The sequence below is a fragment of the Pteronotus mesoamericanus genome, unplaced genomic scaffold, assembly GCF_021234165.1.
Source record: "Pteronotus mesoamericanus isolate MK-2021 breed Mesoamerican mustached bat unplaced genomic scaffold, CSHL_Meso_final contig_78, whole genome shotgun sequence".
Classification (NCBI taxonomy): Eukaryota; Metazoa; Chordata; class Mammalia; order Chiroptera; family Mormoopidae; genus Pteronotus; species Pteronotus mesoamericanus.
Genome location: NW_026555258.1, coordinates 20,236,562 through 20,244,792, shown reverse-complemented (window position 1 = coordinate 20,244,792; position 8,231 = coordinate 20,236,562).

The following is an 8,231-nucleotide window of genomic DNA, read 5'->3' as shown; positions in this document are numbered from 1 at the left end:
GTCAGGGTCTCAACAGGAAACAGATGTGGCACATTCGGTTTAGAACTGTTTCAGGAAGGTGTATTGAAAAAAGGATTATTTACAGAGGTGCAGGGGTGTAGAGAGCTCTAGGACCTGGAGTATAGCAACTGCAGACCTGTTCAACCATCGCTGGGCTGAGAGAACAGGCAAGGGAAGAGTTAACAGGCCTGCTAGGAGCAAAAGCTGTGCAGAGCAGGCCCCACTGAGAGGAGCAGGGACCTTCAGCTGGGACAGCAGCCCCCAAAGGTGACCCCTCTGCGTCACTCCGGCCCCTTCTCTAACCTCCTGCTGGGGATCCCTGCTGGGCAGACCCCAGAGCGCAGGAAGCCAGAGCGCAGAGAGACAGCGCCCTGCACTGTGAGGCTCAGAGCAGAGAGCAGAGGGTCGAGTGTGATTTGGAGAAACCATATAGAAGTAGAGGTTTTCAAAGAATTTGTAAAAGCTTGAAGACTGTATTGATTCAAAGTTGAGACAATTCTTAGGGGGTTTCTAGTCCAACCATACCTCTCCCATTTTGAAGTGCCTCTTTATCAAGTCCTGGGAAGATAGCCATCTGACCTTTGCGGGAACATCCTACGGCATGGACAGCTCCTCTCTCCCGGGGAAGCCCCCCTCTCTGTGGACAGAAATGACTAACAGAGCGTTGTCTGCAAAGAAGCGGAATGATGCTGCGCAAAGAGAAGAGACAGAACACCTGGATTCAAATCCTTGCCTCTCAGTCAGTCTGTTGATGTATCTTGTTCTGTTTCTCACCTGTAAAATAGGAGCAATAAAATCTATCTGACATATTGGTGGTGAGGATTAAGAAAGGATGTATGGGAAGGAATTTAATAGCTGGCACATGGGAAGTACTCAGTGGATGCTGAAATCTGGACCTTAAATTCATTTCTGGGAAACCTGTAACCATTGGTCCCATAGTGACCTACAGCACCTCCTCCTAATTACTGCTCTTTAGACGTTTAAAGATCAGAGGAATATCCCGCCACCCCCAGCATTTTCTCTGCTTTGGGCTAAGCTTTTCTATTTCCTTTGACCATTTTTGTTTTTCAGACACTTTCTCCTCCTCCAAAGGAGGACTTGCCTTGTCCTTAGATGACCCATCTCCATGGCCAAGAGTGGATTGGTACAGAGAAGGTCCTGGACCCAGGCTGGCCTATTAAATTCCTGCCCTGGGATTTTCAAACTGGAACTGAAGCGAGTCAGATCCTCTCTCCTCATAGGAGCTGAGGGATGTGAGGTATGAGACAAGCTGGCAGTAGCCTTTTTCCTGCTGGGTGGTGGGAAGGCTGGGTGGTAGGAAGCCTTTTTCCTGCTCGGTGGTGTGTAAGAAAGAGACTGAAGGGGAGCGGAGGCATGGGGGGTCAGGGACCTCTGGCAGCATTCAGACATGTAGGTGCAGCTGCCCTGGAAGCCCAGTGCTCTCCCTGTCCCTCCAGAGGCTCCGTCTCTTAATCCTTCTTGAATTCTGTGAACAAATAAAGTCCCTTTGTCTAAACCAGTTTGCAATTCACAATGGGTTTCTGAGGGTTTTGAATAAAAGGATCACATGGGCCACATCTGAAAGCCCAGAGCATGGGCGTGAGAGTTCAAGAGGCCTGGGTTTGAATTCTGTGTCAACCATTTACTAGCTTTGTGGCCTGTAGCAAGTTTCACAATCACTCTGAACCCCTCTTTTTTTTTCCAACTGTAAAATCAGCATAGCATGAGGTACCTTGGAACTTTACGCTAAGGAATAAGACAGAAACATGTATCTAAAGTCCCGTTCTGACCCTGACACACGGTAAGAGTCACTCCGTTGACAATAGCAAAGCGAATTTTATCTTGATTATTACTGAGTTTGCAGTTAATGCAGACCTTCAGATAAGCTGTCACGAATTTTCTCTTGCCATTCCAAACCTGCACTGACTTTTTGAGCCTAATTGTGGGATTTTAAGAATTTCCTTACTCACTTTCCCCTTTGTCAATTCCAGAGAAATTGTTTAGCAGGAATGTCGAAATTTTTGAAAGGACAGACGCTCCTCTGTCCCCCTGGGAAGCTTCTGACTTGTGTTGTTTTCAGAGCTTCATGACCAGGGCAACAGAAGCAGGCAATGTTGAAAGAAGCCTTTCTCCTCTGCAGAGTGTAAATTCTTGGGCCCTTGCCCAGAAATGACTTTCCAGAATAATTGTCCTAGAAAGCTCCACACAGACTGCCTGTCTGCTGAATTGCCACACATTAGAGTCAATTCACAGTTCCTATCATCTCTCTACAATGATGCCCACTATCCACATAAAGCTCTTGGCTTAGAGTTAGAAGATCCTAGGCTCAATTTCCAGCTCTAGAAGTTTCTAGTAAGTATGTACTTGAGGTGTTGAAACATCAGGTGGAATGATTCATTCCCTTGTAATTCATTCAACAGGCATTTAATGAGCACATTTCATGTGCCAGGCCCTGTAGGGGCTGATGCTGGAGTTACAAGACAAACACCTGGAACTGATCTCAGATGGATCATATTCTAATGAAAGAGATCAGTAACATATTGCTATAATTTATGGATATAATACTATAATTAATGGTAGTGTCTGCAATAAACCCTCCAAATCTCAGTGGGTCATCAAGAAAAAAACTGTTTTTCTGCTTATGCAAAATCCAGTGCAAGTTAGGAAGCCCTCTTCCTCCTTATAGCCACACCCTGTGGGACACATTGATGTCACAGTGAGGAAAAGAGGAATGGAGGAGGTACCTTGGCTCCTAACTGCCTTGGCCCAGAAGTAACACATGTCACTTCCTCTCGTAGTCCATTGCCGAGGACTGGTCACCTGGCCACCCCATGGCTAACCTCCGTGGGAGCTGAGAAATGCAGGAATCTCATAGATGCTTGCTGTGCGTTCACTGTCTGTGTCCCCATAGTCGTGCTATGACACCAGTGAGCAAGGGGTGGCGCACTAGTGATGACTCTCTGCATGCAAGTAACAGAAACCAGCTGGAGGTAGCATGGACCAAAAAGGAAGTTTACTGTAAGAATGGAAAGGATTTGGGGGTCTTTTTGAGAACCAGTTGGCAGAAATGCAACCGGGCAGTGGGCAGGGATTACACTCAGGAAATACAAAGGTGCTGGGATGTGTCTCTGGATTGAGGAGCACTTGGTGGAAAGGAAAGGAAGCTTTGGAAGCTGTTGCCTTCGTAGACTATCCAGCAGGTGTGCTTTGCGGGGAGGCAAGGCATTCCTGCCGCGGGATATGTAATCCACCTGGGAGAGAGGGAGGGGAGGTGGAAATACATTCCCATGGAGTTGATGTCTGCCCTGTGATTAATCTATTTTTAAAATGTATATATTTTTTACTGTGGCAAAATTGCCCTGCAGTTTAAAGGTTCGGAAGGAGTCTGTTAGGCGAAGACAAATTACAAGGGCATTCCAGGCTTGTGTTCTTGGCTAAGCAGAAAACCATCTGGACTTGGAATGAAGGGTTCGGGGAGGCAGAGGGAAGACTGGGTATGTATGGAATGAGGCCACGTGGGTTGGCCTTGACCTGTTTCAAGGGAAGTGGAACTCCCAATGTTAGCCCCTGGGAAGAAAGCAGCTGGGGACCCAGGGTCAACTGCAAGAGAGAGAAGGGTGCTGGCAAGCAGCCAGGAGTCACTGGGACAGATTTAGAGGCCTAGTGTTCTCTGCAGCACAGGTGTGCCCCCAGGAGGCCTCCGCTGGCCCAGCGGCCCATGCGCCCCAACCACAGCAGCGCTGTTGAGTGTTTCCTTCCATCTCCCAGGCCCATGAAACAGCCTCTGGGGCTTAAAGGTCCAGACAGCTCAGTTTCCCCCTGCAGTTTGCTCTGAGGGAGGCACGACACAGCCTCACCTCTGGGGACGCGCACAGCTGTTTTGGCACTGCTTTGACCCTCCTGCAACATGTAGGACACAGGGTAAGAGGCATTATCTGCCCTTCTGATGCTATCCAATATGGTGGCCACTAGCCTCACGTGGCTTCTTGAATTTAATTACACTTACATAAAAAAGGCTGGCCCTCCATCACACTAGTCACGTTTCAAGTGCTCAGTAGTCCCGTGTGTCTGGTGGCTGCCACATTAGACAGTGGAGATAGGGAGTATTTCCATCATCGTAGGAAGTCCTATTGGACAGAGCTGCCTTAGAACGTGAAGTTCAAGTGTGTGTCTGTCTTGTTCTTTGCGGTAGCTCCAGGCCCTGCAACAGTGCCAAGCACATATAGCATGTGTTTAATAATGAAATGTGGAAGGAATGAATTGTTGGACGGATCTCCACTGACAGAGGAGGACAGGGAGATGGGGAGAGAGGCAACATCCACAGTCCAGCAAACATGTGGCAGAGCTGGGACTCCAACCCAGTCCCTCCTCCTCCCAGCACCGGCCTTGGTCAGCCCTTCCCTGCAGCTGCCTTGGCTTGCAACCAACCTCTGACAGCAGGGAGTGGTCCCCTGCTGTCACCTTAGTGACCACCTGCTAGCTGATTGGAAAGCCACTTGAAAAAAATGGCATATGAGTTCTTCTTGGCCTTTGCGCTATGATCAAGTGTAAAAAATGGCTTATAATTTCTTCCCTCCCACCCCAAGGTAAAGAGAATAGAAAATGTGGAAAATAAAGGAAAGTAAAAAGTTACTCATTTTTCTAACACTAAAACCAGCTCAGTTAGCATCTGGGGAGGTTTCCTCCCAATCTCTTTTCAACACAGAGGTGTTTGAGATGTTCCACAGGGCTGTGTCACTGGCTTTTGAAAATCTAAGCCATTACTTAGGCCAGAAGCTTTCTGCTTCCTTCTCCCAGACACATCTTGAAACTTCTGGGCCCATGTCTCTCTTTAGATATTAGCATCATCCTGAATTCATAGGCATTTCCCCCTCCATAAAGTGTGCTACACCTGCAATACAGTAAAGCTGAAGGCAAGGGCTGATAGGATATTAAAACTGGGTGATTGGAGCCCTGGCTGGTGGCTCAGTTGGCTGGAACATTGTCCCGTACATCAAAAGGTTATGGGTTTGAGTCCCAGTTAGGGCACATACCTAGGTTGCAGGATTGATCCCCAGTCAGGGTGCATACAGGAGGCTACCAATCGGTGTTTCTCTTTCTCCCTTCCTCTTTCTTTGAAATCAATAAACATATCCTTGGGTGAGAATTAAAAACAACAACACAAAACTGGGTGGTTGGGGTTGGAAATTTTCTACCTGCCCGTGAGGGGAGGCCAGCCATAGGCTCTGTGTTGTTGCTGTTTTTTTCCAGGGACACAGAATTGAGTTGCCTGCCTAAGATAAGCAGGGCGCCATAAAGGCTGCCTCACTGGGACACTCGCCTCCTGACTCTGGACCATGTGCCCACATGGGGTCTGAGCCCGTACCACTCGATGGATGGGTATTCCTGGTGATGAAATTAATGTTAAAATTTGCCCAGATCCGGTCAATCTCGGGTCACCTGAGGGCCCATGATACCACAGGATGGGGACACTTCCACAGCCAGGGTTCCTGGTGTCCACAGAAGCCTGATGAAGATGGGCTTGCAAAACATGTATAAACCGCGTGAGCAAAGAAACCCATGCAGTCGGCAACTGCAGCAAATAAAAGACTTTGCAGCCCAAGACCTAGAGGTTAATAAAACAATTTGAAAGAAACCTTAAAACAAGCAGGTTTACAATTTTTGAAGTGATAAACAAAGGAACCTATGCTTTCAGCCTTAAAGCCAGAGCAGAACAGTGTGAGAAAAGAACAGGTAAGTTTGAAAATTCTATGTAGAAAGAATGGGAGTGGTCTTTTAAAAAGTGTTTCTGTTAATAAAAATTGTTAACCTTCCGTAGTAACCAGGCACTGTTTCAGGGATTTCAAATATACTCACTCGTTTCAGATATAGAGGAGTAGGTGATACTGTCCACACTGGGGAGCAAGGACATCCTGATGAACCTGTGGACTGGCCATCATAATAATAAAATGTTATGCATTGGTATGTATAAAATAAAGCAGTTTACATTTACATCCAGGATTATCTTATCGAACCCTCATTTAATAATCTCATCGATCCTCAGAACAACACCTCAAGGCAAGTGTGATCATCACTTGCATTTTGTGACTGGGGGACTGAACATACAGCCACCAAGAAATTCCCTGATGTTCGGTCCCCAAGCACCGTGGTTGGGATTTAAATGGAGGTACAGTCCAAGCTCTGAACAACGCTAAGCAACCAGCGGTTGTTCATTTTGACTTTCATTTTATGTGTTATTTACTACGGAAGAGGCAATGCAGTCACTGATTCAAAAGGTACCAAAAGGTCTAGAGTGAAACACCTGTCTCCCACTTCTGTCCCTCCAACCAGTGTTCCAAGTCCCCGAGTAACGTCCCAGAGCAATTTTGTGCCTATAGCAGCAAGTGTCTATAGATAGAGTTACATACAAGTCTATCTATATAGATGGATATTCTTTTCTCCCTTTTTATCCAGTTGGAAGTTTTCTCTACACTTTGTTCTTATTTTGCGGTCTTCATGTAACACTCTATCTTGGAGAGCCTTCTAGATTAGGATAGAATAATAAAGAAAATTTACTGTTACTAACAATATATAGAATAATAATAAAATAATAAAGGTCTTCCTCATTCTTGTTTATGACAGCAGAATATTCCATTATAGGTCTGTGTTAAAATTTATTTAACTAGACCTCTATGCTGGGCATTTAAGTTGTTTCTAGTCTCCTGTCATTACAACACTATAATGAATAACTGGAGACATATGAGGAATCTGTTCCTGAAAGTGTGAATTGTTGGGTCAAAATCACATGCATTTGTGATGTTAGGTTGTACAATAAAGCAGTTGCTTCCTTAAGAACAGCAAGAATAGTATTTATTTTATGCATGAGGCAGTTTATATAACTGTAATTCATAAACTGAGAGATACTCACAGTTAACTTCTTGGTATAATCTTCGGAGCCCTTTTTTGTACCTGAACATACACACATACACACCTTGGAGAGCACACTGTTTCCTAGGTTTTTATTGAGTTTTTTACATTGACTATTACAACATAATCATTTTTTAATTGTATTTAAATATTCTTTACAAATGGCATTTTCATGACTGTATATTATTCCATATAACCATATCATAATTGACTTAAGCCATATCCTCAATATTGGACACTTAAGTTGTTTCCAATTTTTTCATATTTTACAAACCTCTACAGTGAATATTGCTGCATGTAACTCATCGTTCTCATTTCTGTTTGATTTCCTGGTCAGTTTTTATTCTAGTCATTAGACTCATTAGAAGTTTCTCCTAGCCATGTTTTATTCCAGTCATTGGAATCAATGACTAGACGTAGAAGTTAGGTTAAAGAATATCAACATTTTAAAAGCTCTCAATATGTACTGTTAATCTGCCCTTCACATGTACTACCCTCCTGGAAGGTTGTACCAACTATGCTCCAACACTCTCGTCTACCCACTCCTTTCCCAGCATGGAGCCTAATCTCAGAAAACAGGAGATTCAGCAAAGGTGGCTTCTGTTGCTTTGTTCTTATGATTATACATGCAATGCTTATTTATTATTAACAAAGAGCAAAACTTAAAACAACAACAACAACCCATAATCCCCCAAGTTTGGTCTAATCACTATTAAAATAATGTTGACTTTCTTCCCTGGCTTTTCTCTATTTAAATATTTCCCATAAAATTGTCATTAAATATTCTCCAAAAACATGACTTTTCACTTTGCCAAGTTTAAGCTAAAAATGTCATCTCAGTTTAGAATTTGTCATATTTGTTGCAAATATTTTTCTCAGTTTCTTGATTGCCTTCTTATTGTTTATGGTGGTCTGAATTTTTATGTGATCAGATCTAGAAATCTTTCTCTTTTATCTCCCCAGCCTCATTAAAAACTCTTGCCATGGGGATAAGGGTGTTTCGTAACATAAAAAGGAAGAGTTTCAGGGAGAACAGAGTACTAGCCGAGACTGTCGACATAAACAGTATTGGCCTGTATTCATCTAACGGCACTTATTGACATCTCCTTATCACTGTGTATGTGTGTATCTGTGGGGACGCAGAGATGAACCATGTATGATTCTCTCTCCAGAAGAGAGATAAGGTAGGCATAACCAGTGATTCTACCACAAGAGAGGCAAGGTATTCCAAGCCATCAGAGAGGGCCAGAGGAGGAAACGTTATTTCAGGTCAGGAAGGAGAAGGCAAGGGCGGCTTCTTGGAAGGGAGGGCATTTGGGCTGGAC